Below are 19,845 nucleotides of genomic sequence, written 5' to 3'. Positions count from 1 at the left end.
CATCTTTTTTTTTTTTTAATGCCAAGCCTTACGTGCATGAAGAGTAAGAAAGATTTAAGTTTGTTGCTGCAAAAAGGAAAGAAGATAAAAAATATGGGAGCTAAAGAAGACAAAGCCAACCAAGAGAATCCAAAAAGACGTTGAAAGGAAACATTCTGTTAGCAAAGCAATAGAGGCCTCGATACTGTTCTAACGGTTCAAGGTTTAAAAAAGGGAATAAAGACAAATGCAGCAGTCAGAGGGAGGAGAGGGAAAGGTTAAGCCAAGACAGAAACTGTGAGTAGATAGATGTGAAAGGGGCTGAAAATAAGTGAAAAGTGAAAAATTGCTTTATGAATAAACCGTTAAAAAATAGTGAGTGAAAAAGCAATCGTGCTTCCAGTTATTACTGAATCACCCGCTGGTGGCAGCCAGAGGCTGACCTGAGCTGCGACTCCACGCTTAACCTACATGCAGCAGTTGGTGCTGGGCTGCTCCTGTGGGCGGACACCGTTTTCTACTTGAGTGTCAGTTTCACTGTGATTACTTGCCGTCAAGACGCATGTGGCCCATTTTACCGCCTTGAACACCAAAAAACATGACTTGGTCATCTCTCCAACCTGCTGACATTACAAGGCAGGAGATACAGCCTCTTGGTACATTCAGGACACCAGCAAGGCAAGGAGCTAGAACCGAGGGATGTGAGGACAAGCAGATCTTCTACGGGAAGGTGATGGGGCGTGAAGGCTCAGCCTGCTTCTGTGTTTTTCTGAAAATGAGGCCATGAGTTTATACTCAATGATCCTTGTCATTCCTGATGGCGTGTCTGTCAGGGCAGGGACACAGCAACCATCCCACAATCTCTTCTGCGCTCGGAGTCCACATAATACTCTTCTCCCGAGCACATTCAGGCCAGCAAACAAAATGCCAATCATAGCAGACCCGCCTCCGCCCCTGCCTACTTGAGGAAGCACTGGAGCCCTAGGAAGTGAACCGGTTCCACCAGTTGACTCCGCCCTCCGAGCCGCCGGGAAGAGCAAAGACCGGAAGTGCTCGCACCCACCAGAAGATTGGTCAAGCATCACAAGGAAGGGCTAGTGCAGATGGTACAGGCAATTTCCAAAGCTGCAGGGTCGCCCTCCTCCTCATTCCAAGTGTAGAGCACAGTTCTCTTTCCGAGCTGCCTGCATGCAGAGCTAACTTTTGATTCTCTGTTTCAACAGAAAGGAGGTGGGAGATGGGTGCTTACAAATTCCAAGAAAATTTTGCATGGCAGGGCTTCACTGGTTGTCTCTGGTGGACTGCAGGGAGGCAGGTGGCCCTCCAGTGTTCTAGGGCCCCGGGGAAGTCAGTTCTGGGGACCATTTGACCCAAGTGACCCATGGAGCAGTGAGCCCATGCACACAGATGGCATGGCTGTGAAATCAAAGAATGAGGCCCAGTTTTAATGAAACTGTTTCATTTTTAAGAACCAGGATAAGACTGTAGTTCTGTACATCTGGCCAGTTGGGGCTACGATTTCCTTCAAAGCTTCACACAGTTCTTGGTATCTGTTCTTGTTGTTGCTGCAAGAAGTACCTAGCCTTGTGCTGGTGGAAGGAAGGTTTAAGGTTTTCATCCTTGAGTGTTTTCATGGAGACAGGTAAGGATGGGCTTTGAGCATCTTCATTTTATAAATGGGTCTGTCAAAGCATGGAAGGTCAGGAGAGAGGCTCAGGCCACCTGACTAGTTCCTGCTGGGCCTGGAAACCGAATCCCAGCTTCCTGACTCTACTTCCACTTCTCACTTCCGAAGTCAGCACTTTAGAAGATGCTGCTATTGCCCAGCAGGCAGGGCCCACAGGAGTCACTGATGCTGTTTGTATTTAGGTCAGGCTTGCCAAAATGGCAGGGTTTCACAGCATTAATTGCTGTCTTTTGCCTGGTCAGGAACTTGACTGTTAACAAGTTCTGCAGACATTTCGGGAAAGCAAGGTGGGGATGGCTGGCCTTGGAGAACCGTGGCCTGCTGCAGCCCAGTATTATTCACCAGTTCGACACAATCATTCACATCTCTGAAACCAAGCTTCTTCCAGATGCCCCTTTACTGAAAGGCTTTCATCACTCTAGGGTGGCCAGTTCCCCTTCAAAGCGCCAGACTGAGCTGGCGTTTCCACGTGCATTCACAGAGGCAGGGGGTGTGTGTCAGGCTTCAGTGGTTCCGGGTCAGCCTCAGGTCAGCAGTGCTCCAAAGAGAAAACTGAGGCAGGGAGCTCCCAGGCCCCCATCAGGACATGCCTTGGGGGCCTGGCAACTGCAGCTGAAGAGCACATAGATGCTCAGACAGAAGGCACTGGGCATTTGCAAACATTCAGATGCTATTTTGGATAAAGTGGGTAAGTTCATTCCACTTGAAAAGCATGGGGGCGAGGGGGCATGTGTTTTCTACAAAGGAGAGGAACCGCATAAATGGACATCTTTTCTGCTTCAAGTGCACATAAAATTTTTTTGTTGCTTCTGAGTTTAAGGAGGTATGTTCTCTGTTTTAAATATTGCCCATACATAGTTAACCAGCATACCTGGACACAGAGTTGAAAGTTGAGAAAAAGCAGTCTGTTGTACCTTTTTGTTCCCAGGCAATGTAATCCCAAAAGGCACGATTCCTCTAAGAATTATCTGAAGACTTGCAGTTTACCCACCTGTTAGACAGCTTTTGCAACCAACAGAAACCTTACAGATTTATAGTAATATTGCTTCAAATTGGTAGTTTTTGTCTTCTCTAGTTCTGACCTGCACGTGGATTCCAGACTGAAAATTACATTTATCTGAAGCAAACCATTCAGCCCATCTTAGATAGGTTACAGCTGTTTCATCCATCCTTCCAACTTTAGTGTAATAACCTCATATATTATGGTTCATCTATAGCCTGAAGAATTATATGCTCTTAAGAGGATTGGATGGGGAAAAAATAAGAAAGAAAAGGAAGGAAGAAAGGAATCTTTTAAGACTAGCTATATAACTCAGACATGAGAGAAGCATCTCTTAAATTCAGGTCCCAATCTTGCTCCCATCAGAGTAAGGAGTTAGAACGTGATCAGGTGGAGATGAACACCAGCTGGCAGGGATGCTGAACCCCAGCTCTCCGTGAGTTCTGCTGAGGGCCACAGGGCACCTGGTGGACTGCTCCAAAAGAGAGGCATATATTTCTTATAAACAAACAAAAAAAAGAGGCAGGGCAAAGTCTGTGCTGAAGGTGCACAGACTTCCTTCCTTCCGTACTTGGGTTTTTCTCCCTTCTAAGGGGTGTTTGAAAGTTTTTCCTGTGCTTCTAACTGAGCAGAAACCACATCACGTCTTTTGTCACCGTCTCTGCTCACCACTGGAGACCCTGGTGGTTAGAGAGGGAAAGTCCCTTTCGATGGGGGTAGAAGGTGTTGGGGGCCTGGGAAGGGGGATGGTGGGGAGAGGGGAGAGGAGAGGTCACTAGGGTTTCCTCCTGGCCTAGACAGTGTACCCACCCCGACTGGACCCTCCAGTCCTCCAAGCAGCAAAGCATGTCTTTTAATGCCCTAATCACCGTAGAGTGATGGAGGAAGAGATCGTCCAGTGCAGGAAATATCATCCACTTCCAGAGCTCTGTGGTTATGGGAAGTCAGAAGAGTGGCCACAGGGACCTGTGTGTAGCCTGAGGATAGCTGCCACCTGACTCCTTAGCACTGGTCCTGACAGATGGGTGATGGACTGGGAGGACAAGGAGGGACGCTGGGAGGCTGGGGCAGAGCTGTATATTTGGTTTGAGTTGTTACAGGGCCGTCTTTGTAGTAACCATTCTTCTTTTTATAAATCTTGGTAAAAAAAATATATAACATGAAATTCACCACCTTCACCGTTTTTAAGTGTACAGTTCAGTGGTGTTCACTCCACTCGCATTGTTGTGCACAGATCTCTAAACATTTCATCTTGCAAAGCTGAAACTCTAAGCCCATGAAATAACAGCTCTCTTTTGGTCTCCCCTAAGTCCCCGCATAACGACATTTCCTGATCACGAGTGCTTTTCTTTGGTTAAATCTATAAACTTGATTTCCGTACCAAAACCAGTGCCAAGTTCACGCACCAGCTACCCTGTCTGGGGAGCAGTTCAAATTCACTTGGCTATGAATATTCATCACTCGCTGGGGATCAGGTTCCCAAATGCCTGTCCTCAGCACTTTGACTGGGCTTTAGCAGCTTATAGAGTTGTTATTGGCACCACCAAACTGGTCAGGAATGAAAATAACAATCAACTCCTTAAATGTTTACAAGCCTGTTGGGCTATTGCTCATGTAATTTTCAGCTGCCATCTTGTCTCCTCTCGCTCAGTGGAATGGAATGTCTTCTCCAGCAGTTTGATGACTGCAGGACCATGGGGGAGGACAAGACCACTTGCCCGGTTTTCTAATGGAAACTGGGTTGCAGTCCTCTCTGGTGGCAAGTTGTTTGGGCTCTTGTTGCTGGGCACCACTTCCTCATACAAGTCACTTCTAAACAAATCCTCCCAGTAGGGTGTCCTCCAAGCCAGAGAAGGAGGCAGGGAAGTACTCTCACCCAATCAGCACAATCAATTTGTCATTCCCTGAAAATAGAGTCGTCTCTCCAGTCAGTCCAGTTTCCCACCCCCAGCGCTTGGTGGTGGAGATGGGGAGGAGGGGATAGGGAGGAGGAGATGGGGAGGAGGGCTGGCCTTGGAGCAAAGCCACATTCCAGGGGGAGGGTTCCTCCCAGCCACCACACTGGGCAGGCGTGTTGTGCCTCGTGCTTGCAGCCACCCTTGAAGTGTTGTTGTTACACAACAGTCATGAACTCTGGAATGTCTCTGGTCATTTACAGCATGACTGTGTCACTCCATAAATGACATGGTCAAGCTTCAAGGCCCAGAATGAGGTTGGCTTGTTTTTCAATAGGTCATTTTCTCCCGCCCAGAACAAAGCTTCCAGGCTTTTACAATGTCCTTCTTACCCTGAGACTCCTGAGAGTGGAAATTCAGGGGAAAGAAAATACAGGAATAGATTACAAGTCACACGCCAATAGTCCTACAGACGTTTTAAAAACATACTGAACAATTTGACCATACTATCTGCAGATAAGAAGCTTTCTAGAAATTAGCTGGGCACTTCGTAGAGAAACTTTTCATCTTCTCTAACTCTTGCCTTGACTTTTTCCTTCTTTGGTTCATTTCCTTCATGAGATAAATGAAGATAGCAACAGATTAAGGTTCCAAAGAACATATGATTCATGAGTCATGTCTATTTTTCTCTACTGTATTCAGTTTAAATGGCATTGGTCCAGTAGAAGAAACAGAAAGTAAAATATGACTTTGGTGCTTCTGTAGTGCAATAATCATTATGAAAATAATGCCTCAATTTGATTTATACTGTATAAGTTACTGGGGTCTGTAGCCACCATTTTCTAATTTTATCTTTTGAGATGGGTTCTATTATACATACAAGGAAACAGAGGCCCAGAGAGATCAATTTGATATTGAAATATAAATTGGATAATGCAGGAAAAAAACACTCAACCCAGTGTGCATAGAAAAGTACTCTGAAACAGTAATTGTTCTTAAGTAACTTGCTTAATATCACCCAACTAATAACTATGATCAAAACCTTCCTAAACCATGGCCACTAACTTCTCTCTCTACCTCAGCATAGTAATCTTAGTCCATAGAATACAAGAGATTTAGTTTTAAACATTTTCTGGCATCTCCACTTTGTTATATAGAATTAGAGAGTTTGTTGAAGACTCACTAAATGTAATTCACACAGCCTTGTGGTTTTTAGACCCATTTCCCCCAAGAAAAAAAAAAATGCTTAGAAAATCCTCTCTACTGTTCCTCTTATTTTTAAATCATTTTATCAGAATGATTGAGCTTTGGGCGGTGGTGGGGAGAGGTTGTTTTAAACTGTGAGGCTTTCAACACAATAATGAAAGGTAAATCCAGCATTTTGACTATGCATTCAATCATTTGTTCATTCAACAATATTTATTGCCTGCCTATTATACTTTAAATATTGGGCCAGGCTAAAGTAGCACAGCTGGCCAAACCAGGAAGAAACCCAGGATCAGGTATGAATAAGACCAGACCCTGAGACCCCTCCAGAGATAGAGAGTGCATGCTACGTACAATTTGATTAATGCTATTGACCTCTTTCAAATAAATTAGTTCTATTAATAACTGTTAAGAGGGATCAGATTGAATTAGAAACATGAATTCCTAGGTTTCCTTTGAAGCATTTAGTTTTATAAGTATTTTGGGTATCTTCTGCATATAATTCATCTTTGGCTCAAAAACGATACTTTAAGTAAGAACAGTACATGTCCTGACTATATTTGAGTTTGGATGAATAACAGAGAATTTCCACGTTCCACTTGTTATATTTGTACTAGCCTCTATGGGGCAATACCAGAACTGAATTTCAACAAAACACATCGTTAAACCTGGCTATGCCCATAAGGAATTTTTTAATTTCAAAATTTTTGTTATAAATCAGTGATAATTTATTAGTAGGTGGTCAATAGGACTACAGTATCATTTCTACATTAGACCTTCAGAAACATGAGTTTCTGGATGAGACCATAAACAAAAAGAGCTCTAAGTTATTTGTTTTTAATATTATATAAAACACACTATGCTGAGATGTCCTAGGTTTAACTTTTAAATATCCAAGCATCTCATAAGGATTCAGACAATTCTGTCAGGTCATTATTTCCTTTCAGAAAGATGTATTCCCATTATAGCAATAATGATGGGAGGTCTTGAAACAAAATGAGCACTATGGGGTGGGAGAGGGAGTTGTGGGAGGTGGGGCAGGTCATCAAGAGACCTGGGTTCATTCCTGGTGTGGCCAGCTGGGCTACTTTCACAAGAGGGATAGCCTCTCCAAGTCTGTTTCTACATCTGTAAAAGGCAGTAGTAAAACCTCTAAGTCCATTTCTACAATTCAATGGATGTAAAGCTCCTTGCTCGTTTTAATAAAGCTGCGTTAAGGGAAACCTCAGCGGGTGGCCTCCATTCTAGCCACTCTGTGTTTAGCCAACACAGTGTTTTGGTCGGTCAGGTGGCAAAGGAAAACAGGGTGGCATTGCCCTGCAGCTCTTGGCTCAGAGCCTTGGGAAGTATTGATGATTCAGCACATGGCACTCTGCCCTGTGGTCAGGGCTGCAGGTGCCCAGGTGGGTCTTGTTAGGAGGAAGCTGCCAGCACCTTGGGGTGAGGCAGGCACTTGAAATGTGTACCATTTATAAGCATTCAGATTCCAGGACACTTTACTCAAGCTTAGGAGTGTCAGCCTGCATCCCTTCATCAAACTGCCACCTTGGATAATTATGCTCCTCAATTACTCTCGCATTGCAGCGCCATGTGGCATCCATACTCACTGTTCCCTGTTGTGCAGTTTTCTTGTTGTCACCGAATCCATAAACCTGAGGAGAAGGCTTTTATATTGCTCGAGGGTGGGAATAGGGTGAATTGGGATGTTCTTCCTAGACCCAGTGACTCTGCTCTTTCAGGTCACTATAGAGAAAAGAGAGGAAGAGCAAAGAAAATAACCCAACACTTCCCAATCTGAGGGCAAAGGAAACTTCCTCAAAAACGCTGGTGTCGATACTAGAGTCACCCTCGGCAGGCAGGGGTCTTGGAAATCCTAGAAATGCTCTGTAAAAATGAACACAACACTTATTTGTATGGAAAACTTTTTTTTTAAGGGGGTAATAAGTTGTGAAACTACAAGGCTGTATATATAATCTTTAAGCTATGAGATGTCGACATCATTGTTTTGAGATCAACCAATCAGACCACACATTTTGTGCTACGACGTTATAATGAGTGTTCATTAAATATCATGATAACAACACCCTCCTTGTTTGCTAACAAAGGGGCATTCTCTTCATGTATCACTAATGACAGGTGATGTGGCACAATTAAAGTCATCTACTCATTCCCTTTTTTCTGATTTATTCCGGAGCAGTCAGGTGGTCAGAGAGCATTTCTTCTTCCTCTTGATTTTTCTCCTTCCTCTCCCCTTCCTTTTTTTTTTTTTTTTTAACCTTCCTCTGGGCTGAACTAGAGCTCCTAATGTGAGGCAACATCTCCCTCCTGACCAGTCAGGCACTCTGGGAAATGCTTGACTTTTCCAGGTCACTGGGACACCATTGGGTGGACTGGAGCCAACATTTATGGAGTGAAATTCTAGCAGCTGGAGACACCTGCCTGCCTGCCTCCCAGGATGATCAGGGTTGCCAGAGGAGTTATTTACTCCCCTTGTAGAGCTGGCCAATGGAGCGAACTCTTCCATGTGTGCATGCAAATCTGGAAAACTAGTCTGCTTTTGGAACACATTTTAAATAGCTGCAAATATTTGCATCTATTTTAATTTATTCAACCCACTCCAGTACTCTTGCCTGGAAAATCCCATGGATGGAGGAGCGTTGTAGGCTACAGTCCATGGGGTCACAGAGAGTCGGACACGACTGAGCGACTTTACTTTACTTTTACTTTTAATTTATTCATGTGTCCTATGCCTGACTGGTTCTCTGATGTTAGGCAAGTCACTGAACCTTTGATTTACCATTTACTTATTTCTGAAGTATCGTTGATACAAACAAGGAACTTTAATTCATTCTTCCAAAATTTATGAAACCCAACTTTGTGCATGATGCTGCATTTTGAGTTTTCAGAGGCACAGGACAGCACAGTCTCTGCTGTTCTTCCCTAGGATTTACAATCTAATTGAAAAGATGGACATTTACACATAAAAATAGCACTAACCATATGTGATTATGTCCAGTAAGACAAATATATGTACAAGGATATTCACTGCAGCACTGTTTATTATAAGAACATTTTGGGGACTGTCTAAATGTCCATTAATATAGAAGACTGGTAGAATGAAGTATGATCATCTATACAACAGAATACTATGCAGCTAGTAAAAAAGAATGGGCTGGCTCTCCATGTACTAAAATGGAAGTGCTATAAAACACAGCTTTAAGAGAAAAAAGGAAGCGTAATAGTGTGTCTTGTGCTATGATTTGTGAAAAGAAAAAATAGGCATTTAATGCAAAGCATTATGTATTCATTGGATATCTTTGAATAGATATACAGGAATCTGAAAAAAGCAAATGGCTTTTGGGAAGAGATGGGAGGTCAAGGAATGGGGAAGGAGGACAATCTACTTCACCTTTAACATCCTCTTATCACTTGTGAATTTTCCAACCAGGTACATATAATATTAAATTTTACACAATTTGTACAATATTATCAAATTAAAAATAAATAATTAAAATGTGTACAATATTATCAATTTGTACAATATTATCAAATTCAGTTCAGTCACTCAGTCGTGTCCGACTCTTTGCGACTCCATGAACCACAGCACACCAGCAATCACCAACTCCTGGAGTTCACCCAAACCCATGTCCATCAAGTCGGTGATGCCATCCAACCATCTCATCCTCTGTCATCCCCCTCTCCTCCTGCCCTCAATCTTTCCCAGCATCAGGGGCTTTTCCAATGAGTCAGGTCTTCACATCAGGTGGCCAAAGTATTGGAGTTTCAGTTTCCACATCAGTCCTTCCAATGAACACCCAGGACTCATCTCCTTCAGAATGGACTGGTTGGATCTCTTTGTGGTCCAAGGGACTCTCAAGAGTCTTCTCCAACACCACAGTTCAAAAGCATCAACTCTTCAGCGCTCAGCTTTCTTTATAGTCCAGCTCTCACATCCATACATGACATTACCAAATTAAAAAATAATTAAAATGTGCCCTGGGACTTTCCTGGTGGTCCAGTGGTTGGGACTTTGCGTTACAATGCAGGAGCTGCAGGCTCCATCCCTAGTCAGGAGTTAAGATCCCACATGACTCGTGGCCAAAAAACCAAAACAGAAAACAGAAACAATATTGTAATAAATTCAATAAAGACTTTAAAAATGGTCAACATCAAATCTTTGGCTTCCCTGATGTCTGAGTGGTAAAAAAATCTGCCTGCAATGCAGGAGACACAGGAGATGTGGGTTCAATCCCTGGGTCAAGAAGAGCCCTTAGAGGAGGAAATGGCAACCCATTCCAGTATTCTTTCCTGAAAAAAATCCCATGGACAGAGGAGCTTGGTGGGCTACATTCCAAAGGATTGTAAGGAGTCAAACACGACTGAGCACAGCACAGCAAATCTTAAAATCAGATAAAATTTGCCCTAATCCCTCCCTGGAAGATCTATTTCTCTGTCCTCCTCAAGTCAGTTCCCATCTGATGCTTCTAACATGGAGAGTGGGCTCGAAGGGATTTCTATAACCTAATACTCCATTAAACTTGGACTTATAGGGAACTGATTCAACGCGTGATGCAAAAGGATGTGGGACAACGTTGAGGGCAGAGATTTGGAGGATGCAGGAGAGCAAACTGGGTGTGCCCTGAGTGGAAGGATCTTTCTTCTCTGAGAACCTCTGCTGACCCTGCCATACTCTTGGGTGTCCTTTGTCACACTTGTGGGTGACACCTCTTGTCAAGGAGGGGACTGGCAGCCTGCCTTCTGTCATAATGGGGGTCACGTCTTCTTGCTTCTAAGTTCGCCCTGGCACATCCTGGAGGGTATGGCAGTTTATCAGACCTTTGTTCCCATCGGCAATAACATCTCCTAGCCCAGTAGAATCTCGGAGTCAGGAGAGACTCTAGAAACTCTCCCCATCTGTCTTGACTTTCCATCCATGGGGAAGACTGACCCGCCCGTGGACACCTCAGGCCTCAGGGGCAGAGCTGAGACTCTGCCCTAGCTCTTCTGAGTCCAGTGCTCTTTTTATGACACTATATACAGTCTCAGTCCCCTTGGATTTTCAGTTAAGGCAATGCTAAGCCCATGACAGATGTTCCTCCAAGTGTACTGAACACTATCAGGGCAAATTCAACAAGTCAGAGTCAGAGCTTCTCTTAGGCCAGGCTGCTCAGGCAAGTTTCAGGGTGGGAGTAAAGGGACCAGGGGATTCCCTCTTCCTGCTGGAGAGAAGGTGGAATGATCACACAGACTCCCAACCAATAGCCACAGGTACTCTTCAGAATGTATACCACCCCTCACCCCCCCCAAGATCAAGTCCAACCTAGAAACTGCAGCATCAAAAATCTTCACTCCAAAATGTAACATATCAATTTTCATCAGTGATTGGGTATATAACACCTCCTGTAGTCTCAGATCTAAAATGCATACTACAGGAGCAAAACAGTAAGAAAAATAGACATTTGTCCTTTTTTTTTTTTCTATAGGAAAACAAAAATAAAGTCTCAGTCCTTGGATAACTTAAAAAAAAATCTAATAAGGGCTGTTTGATACCACTTCTATTTTTGCTACTTGTGTGAGTCCCCTCTGTCTATGGGATCGAGCTGAGTTTCTGGGCATCAGAGCCCACAGGGTTAGGTTGGCAAATGCCTCATCAGCCCTGGACACTGACCTCTAACCCCACTCAGAGTCTCACCTGTGCTGCTCTGATGCCTTTTACTTTCTATTTACTAAAATAAATTTCCTCCTTTATGATGACTTCAGAAAATGGACTCCGGACTTGAGTTTATAAGGACAAGAACCAGCTTATCTCTGTCCTGGCCATGAATCACTGCCTCTTCCCACCCATTTCCACAGACACCTGAGTTAATTTAGTCTCATCTAATTCCGCCTGCTGTTCTCAGAGGGATTTCCGCCACCTCGGCAGCATGAGTCAAAACGGATCATCCAACTGCTTAACGAATGGAGCTATTTGTTTGGAGCTGAATGTTTACAACAAAAACCACCAACCATCTTGTTTTTTTCATGTTCTGACAGCCCGGAAGCTGAGCCCCGGGGAAAGGGCCTCTCCTTTCCTGCTTAGAAGACGGGGTCTTCTGATTTCTTGGCTTGTTTGGCTTTCACTGAAGCTTGGAAAGTTCTACCCAACATCCAGTGTCCCAGGTCTTGATGAATAAAAACGTGTCAGCACCTAAGCTAATCTTCGGTCTTCATTTCCAGCCACAGCTCAGGGGTTTTGGTGTCTGTCTTTGGATATGACTCAACTAACAGATTGGGGGGGGTGGGGATGGACTGCACCACTGATTAATTATGTTGCAACTTTAGGCTCTGTCCTTTCATTTACTGAATCGGTGTTTAACAACTCAAGACTGCACTTCCTCGAAGATGAGTTTGAGCTTCATGAGATCATAAAATTAAAGTCTACCGTGCTCACTGCTCACCAGTCCTTGGCCCTGGTCTGACCCCAGCAGCTTTCATTCCTGAGTCCGCCTTGGCACTCCCCTGTCTACAAAGTCTCCCAGAAGGGGCAGTGGGCCACTTCAGAGTGACCTTCGGAGCACCGTCCTTGTCACTTCTGTTCCCTTGACTCTTCACTCTCACTGTTCCTTTGTCTTCTCTGCATTTTTATTTGCCAGATACGGGCAGATGGTTGGGCTGCCTTCAGTGTTTACATTCAGTTCTGTTTTAGCTACTGGTCATTTTACAAAGACACAGTCATAGAGTACCTCCATGGCTTCTCTCCTTTGCTTCCTTTTTCGCCATCCCCTTTTCTCTCTTTTTTTTCCCTCTGCCTGAAACAAGAAGAATGTTGGCATTGGGGGCAGAATTTACTCTTGTTCTGATCTAGAACCAGTCTTCAGCCTGGGCTCATTTTTCTCCCTGCCTAAAAATAAAAGTTCACGTTTACTAAATGCTTTACAAATACCTACTCACGTAACATCCAGCAACTGTGGGCTTGTCTCCATTTTACCACAGAGGTAGTCTGGCTCTTCACACTGTGCTGCCCTGTCACCTCTTGACCAATTACAGTCCACACACATACATACACACCCTTAAATTTAAAAAGGGTGTAAAATCTGATGTAACATGGACCCAAATTTCACTACGTTGACATCTTTGAGTTTAGGCGTTGCCTACAGAGATGAAGTCTGGAGTGGAAAACACATTTAAAATGTTGATAAAGGGGAGAAAGAAAGCAACATAATGCTCAAAATATGACAGAAATATTATATTTACCAAAACCATATAAGTTATTTTGATGATAAGACCTCATACCTTCAAATTACTGGCCTCAGATCCACCAAAAAGGGTTTCAAAAAAGTTCATTGCTAAAATCCAGCCCTTGGCTTATTAGTTGAGCCCCCATTTAAAGTCTCTTCGATTCTTCTTACTCTGACTTTCTACATAATTCTAAAGGGGCCAGATTTCTTTCCAGTTCATAGTAACAGACTAGAGACCACAAATCAGAAGACAAAGCCAGAGAGAAAGATGCTGGGAACCTGCCTCCTAGAGTGGGTAGAAGAGGTAGGTGGCTGATACGAGAAGAGGAGGAAGAGGAGCTTTACAAAAGAGCAAACGTAAGACCATTTAGTGTAGGAGATGATAGCCCGTCCACAGCCACTCTGACACTGAGAAACAGAGTAACTGTGTTCGTCATCACATCCCTAAATCACCAAGACAAAGCAGACCATGACTGACTATAACGTGATGAAGTTCACAACTTTTTCAAGGAATTCTTATACATAATGACTAGAGTTTTACTGCCTGAAGGATATCAGTAACACCAAGAGAGCAAAAATGACTCACTCCCCAAGATTTCTGGTTGCCCAAGTTTTACTTGGTGTGTTTACATGCACGTTATCCCAGAGATAAGCCACACTGTCACTCTTAAACTAGTTTCTGACGACCATAATTTTATATCATCCAGTGACGAGTTCTCAGATTATGAAACAATCATTACCCTGAACACTGTGAGTCTCTAAAGCAAGCCTGACTATTTCAAGAGACCCTGCATTTCTGCTAGTACAGGTTTCATGAATGATTCTGGAGTCAGCCCGGCACTGTGGTTATTTTGCATACGTGAAAAGTCAGGTCATCGCTTTGAAGGGCCTGGACTGTGTCCAAAGATCCCTTCCTTTTTGCATAATGGGGCTTTACTTCCTGGATTACAAAAATATTATTTTACCAAAGAGAACGGAACTGAACTTGTGGCATACTTTTGTGCAATGATTTAACTTAATTCCCCATGTTCATAACACCTGTCAGTTACGAAGCGACTAAATGAAATCATGCATTTCAAAATCAACAGAATTTTTTTATTTACTCTTCCAACCTACATAGGGTCAAAAGCCCAATATCATGGCTACCCCAGTTTCTGGTTAAAGAGCATTCTAAGCCTTTCTATTATGGAAATTTTCAAGCATCTGTAGGAATAGAGACAAAAGTATAATGAATGTCCATGTATCCATCATCTAGTTTTAACTTTTGTCAGTCTTAAATAGTACACCTTAGTGGGCTGATGTGAAGCTCCCTCTATTTTAATTTTCTAGCAGGCTGGAAAGATTTGGGGTTGGCCTCCAGTGAAGCACAGCAGCCAGGCATCCAAGGACAAGGTGTGACTGGGAGCGTGTCAAAGGCTCTTTACCACCCCACCCATGACGGCTGTATCACTGGCACTAACCATTCCTGGTGCTAACCATTGTACACCCTCTCTCTCAAGTTCTGTTTTAAAATGCTCTCCTGCTAGGAAATTCCTAAAAATCTTAATAATTGATTTTTATCAAAGTAAGTTGGGTTTTATCAAATGATTTTTTTTTTTTAAGAAGAGAAGACTTGGAAGAGATAGTCTATTATCCCTGTAGTCTGGAGATAGACAGGGCCCCAAAACAGAGAAAGGAAATAGAATGATGCAAGGTAAGAAAGACAAATTCACTGTGCTGTACGAGATTAGTCCTGGTAGTATTTCCTTTAAGAGAATGCTCTGGAAAAATTCATCATCTAAACATTAGTATGACCAATAATCAGGGTTTGGGAGTGGTAGAAAGGATAGTCCTTTTATCACTTTAAAAATAGCTTGAATCCACACTATTTAAAAACACTTTTTAGTTAATGTGAAATGATATTCAAAAATTTCCAACCACCTCTATTGTGAGCAGCAGAGATAACTGGCCTGTTTCCTTAGTAAGAATCACTTCGGTGGTCCTTTTCGCTGATGTACAGTGAGAAACAGTTAGTAGGACACTGTGTGTGTGTGTGTGTGTGTGTGTGTGTGTGTGTGTGTGTGTGTGTGTGTGCGTGCGCATGCACGCGTGCATACGTGTGTCTTACAAAAGTGGTCCCTCTTTGGAAACTCCCTGGCAGTCCAGTGGTTAGGACTCAGCACTTTCACTACTGAGGGCCTGGTTCAATCCCTGATTAGGGAACTAAGATCCCACAAGCCATATGGGGTGGCCAAAGGGAAAAAAGTGGTCTCTCTTTGTACATATTTTAGGATATCTCTGCAGCAGGGAGTGGACACACTGTCAGAATTGCCAGAGGAGAGAGACTAAGTTCTTAGCTGTTGATCTTTGAGGTTCAATATTATAAGAACATTTCAGATGGACTGATGTAGCCCTGACTGAGGTCAGTTGGTGAAAAAGGAATGGAGCATCTGCCCTTGCCCACACTACCCCTGGCCTTGAAAACTCAGCAGGTGTGAGGGGTCTGAACTGGTGAGCCAGGCATGGGTCTGTCCTGTTCAGGACAAAGTGGGTCTGGCAGCAGACATATATCCCAACAACTCTGTATCCAGCAGCAACACCAGTAAGCCTCTTGGTTCTACAAATTATCACAGGAAGAGACAGACTCACAGGCAAGAAGGAAAGAGAGTCATAGGCAGGACAGGGACTCAAATCTATTAAAATTAAAAGAGCTGTGATTATTTTGTATTTAAACTGATAAAGCCTAGCATAGGTTTCTAGGAAAAAGATTCTAGGGAAGTTTATTCGTGGGTTAATTATTGTATCTATAGGGTGAGTTTGTGGTACATTTTTGTTTTTCCTTATTCTTTTTTGGCTATTTTTATTTTTAAACTTTACAATATTGTATTGGTTTTGCCAAATATCTAAATGAATCCACCACAGGTATACACGTGTTCCCCATCCTGAACCCTCCTCCCTCCTCCCTCCCCATACCATCCCTCTGGGTCGTCCCAGTGCACCAGCCCCAAGCATCCAGTATCGTGCATCGAAATCCACTTTTTTTCTGTAATAGAAAGGCATTGTTTTCTATTTAGGAAATGTAAGGACAATAAGAGTTTTAGTTTTTTAACCCAATTATCCTGCTAGAGTGTAATCTGCCTCTCCTACCAAGGCACCTGTCGGCTCCCTCCTCTCTCTCCAGGGTCTGCCACAGTAGAAGCAAGCCCCCCTCTCCTCCCAGCTCACCAGAGGTGGGCACTCACTACAGCAAACAACTCTAGAACGTTCCAGAGGACAGCAGGACGGCAGTTTTGGTGGCAGACAATAAGCGCTGAGGAATAGGGAAGCAGAGCACCATCTCGGGGCAGACCGGGGGCAGGACTGACAGCCTGGCAGGCCAGAGGCGGGGGGCGACTGGAGATTTCGTCCCCGGCTGCTCAGGCCAAGTGCAGATTTCTGGTTCTCACCCCTGACCTGGTTTGTAAAACTTGTGGCGAGGCCCAGGAATCCCCAGATGATTCTCTCTTTAAAAAGTGTGACAAGGCTGGATGAGTGCATGAAGAGGAAAACGCAAGTTGGGATTTCGTAACATGATGTTCACTGTAACTCAGGAACCTCCTCCAGCAGCAAGCAGAAAAAGTACTCCTCGTTCTGGTTCCACAGAAACTGCCTGTGGACTTGGATGACGTAATGCGGTGATGACGATGGTGTCATTCTGGTTCCTGCTCTACACGCTCCTGGCTCACAACCTGAGGGCCTGACATAGTGACTTTGACCGGCCTCACCCACCAAACTCCCCTGGTGAGACCTCACTTTCCTGACGCCTTCCGGGTGGGGCTTGAGCCACGCAAAGGGGAGGAGCCACCATGTCCCCTTCAGTGATCATCACCCTTCCCTTGGCAGGGGGGAAGGTATTGCTGGAAGATCTAAAGTATGTAGTTTTTAAGTGTAGCATCTCAATGTGCTCTAGTGAGTACAATCACCTCTGCAGGATTGGGTGAACTCACAGGAGGGGTCCTGCCATTGATGCTTTGCACAGAGCCTGGCAGGGGTCCCCAGACTCTCTCCTGCTGCTCTGCCAGGCATTTCTGAATCCTGAACCACTGAGGATAGATGCAGAGAACCACCGGGTCCCTGACTGGAAAGATAAGCTCTGCCTGGAATTCCCCGGGCACTCACACCTGCTGAGCCACGCGGTTGTGGGGAGGGGGAGGTGTCATTCTGGGGAGGTAACCAGCTGACTGTCCTCCAAGAGCAGTCCACTGGACCTGGCGAACACAGGCTTAAGGAGAGCTGAGATATATGCTTCTCTAGCCTTTGTACTTGACCTTCATAGTTTCCGGGAAAATCATGATTTGTGTAATTTCCTTGCTAGACAGTAGACTCCAGGGGGTACGAATGGAGTCTGTCTGTAACTTCAAAGCCTAGTAGAATGCAAGGTACATCCTTGCCTTCAATCCTGGGCTGAGAAATGAATGAAATGACCCAGCAGCTGGCTGAACCCTGTGCAGAGTGCTGGGCAGGGAAGTGAGAGGCACAACGAAGGGCCAGAGGTGGGGACTTAGACAGCAGAAGCTCAAGTTTCTGAGCAAGGGGTCACATGGAGCCTTCCACCTTTTGGGAGATGAACATGGGGTGAGGCTTGATGGACAGGAGGAGGGAGGATGTGCAGTGCAGGAGGCCACCCCAGGAGGAAAGCCTGGCCCCGGACCTTCTGCCTCCCCCTCCCCAGGAACTGTCACAGAGTCATGAGTCCCATAAGTGGGTTTCCAACCACTTCTGCATTAGAAGGGATAACACAACTGAAGCTGTTTCTGATACACCAAAGAAATCGGGTTGCATGACCACATCTGTGGTGATTTTGATATCCGTACCAGTGTGTTCATGCCTGTCCACCCCGGAGTTAACGAACCGTGGCTTGATGGTTCCTTCCTTCACATGAACTCTGTCAGAACTTCAAGACTTCAAGTATCCTTTAGTTCCTGCTGCTGCTGCTAAGTTGCTTCAGTCGTGTCTGACTCTTTGCGACCCCATGGATTGCAGCCTACCAGGCTCCTCCATTCATGGGATTTTCCAGGCAAGAGTACTGGAGTGGGGTGTCATTGCCTTCTCTGGTCCTTTAGTTCCTAGAAGAGCTCATTTTCCAAACACATGCTCTGGTGCCCTGAGTTAATGGGTGCACTTCTCACTCTCGTGGAATATTTTACTCACTCTGGTTGAACAGATGATTATTATGGTTATTATTAATATTGAGCCTAATAACAATCACAGTAATAAACATGTTTCTCAGGGGCCACTGCATGGATAGCAATTAAAGTCTAAAAGAACATAGTACCCAGGGACCCACAATACAAGCTAATCAGGCAGTTAAGGAGGATTTAATTTTTTTTTTACTTTCCCCCTTAATCCCATCTTCACTGTGTGGGTGGAAATCATCCCTTAAGGGATCAGCCTTAAGGCCACATTCTGGAGTTATTTCAAAGAGCCTAAGGAGGAAAGAAAAGGGAAAAAAACAAGGTTAAGGGGTGGCATTGTGGGCCCAGGAGCCCTGTGAAGTTAATGGCTGGTGCCTCACCCCAGATCAGTGCTGCCCAGTAGAAATGCAATGTGAGCCACAAGTGTAATTTTAAATTTTCTTATAGTCATCTCAGAAAAGGTAAAAAAGAAACAGGCTAAGGAAGTTTAGTATTTTCTTTAACCTAAAGTATCCAAAATATCATTTCAACATATAATCCATCCATTAATGATACTTGAGTTTCTCCGTCGTTGTTGTTGCTCTAAGTCTTAGAAGTCTGGTGTCTGTTTTAGCCATACAGCGTATTTCTCTTCAAACCAGCCACAGTGCCAGGGTAGCTACTGGCCACCACAGGGAAGGGCACAAATCAAGCCCCTCTGGGAAGATGCGGGTGTGTCACTCTGCTGGGGGCACTGCGGGTAGCTACATGAGGAGGCCCCTCTAGGGCACTCACCACAGGAATTCAGTACTGGGCACCCAAGCCAGGGAAAGCATCCAATGAGTGACCCGTCCAGCGCCAGCTGAGCAGGAAAAACACTCTTCTAGTAGAGAAGGGTCAGCGATGAAAGAAGGGTTGGGGCATAGAGAGGTGAAAGCCTCTGAGATTCTGAACTTTTGTGAATCCAAGTTGCGCTCTTAGGAGGCTGGGCGTTCAGAGACAGGCCCAGGCAGAACCAAGAGAAGAGGAAATGAGGGCGGCGGGAGGGGATTTGCTCCACCAGAATCTGGCCGGGAGGGATTACCGACTTTGGGGCTTCCTTAGAGATGATCCCGTCTACCTTGGACTGGAGAGCTTGCCAAGGGAGGAAGGAGCCACCAACTGCACCAGAGACTTATCCTGAGGGATGAAAGGAATGTCACCCAACAACCAAGAGGAAGAGCAGACTCTTGGGCCTCCTTTAGCACAAAGACACAGCTTGGCCAAATGGATGGTGCAGTTTCTAGCCATAAGGCCTTGGGGGACAGCGGGGGGTGAGGGGGAGGACATGTCCACTCTCCCCTCCAGCTTTCTCCCTAAATAGAATTTGAAGAAACATGTTGTAAAACGATCATCTGAATTATTATCAGATGATTCTAAGTCATTAAATGCGATGTGACAGAGAGGTGCGTAACAGGCAGTGGCTGCCAGGCTCCCCCACTGCCTGTATCACTGAAGTGAATCAACCTCGAGACTGAGTAATGCAGGGCAGGGCTGCCCCATTTGGGCTGCTGCTTCCTAAAGAGAACTGGGATCTTCCCCAAATTCCAAAGGTTCAGACCGGCGATCTTGTCACAGGTAGAAGGGCTACTTCATGGCCAGCAGCCATAGGATTTGCCTTCTGAGGCTTGGGATGAATTTTCCTCAAAGGCTACATGTGTGAAACGATGCTTTAGAGTCAGGCCTTTTC

Source organism: Bos taurus, chromosome 9, assembly GCF_002263795.3.
Source record: "Bos taurus isolate L1 Dominette 01449 registration number 42190680 breed Hereford chromosome 9, ARS-UCD2.0, whole genome shotgun sequence".
Classification (NCBI taxonomy): Eukaryota; Metazoa; Chordata; class Mammalia; order Artiodactyla; family Bovidae; genus Bos; species Bos taurus.
The sequence above is the reverse complement of the archived record's forward strand: the minus strand, read 5'-3'. Positions refer to the sequence as shown.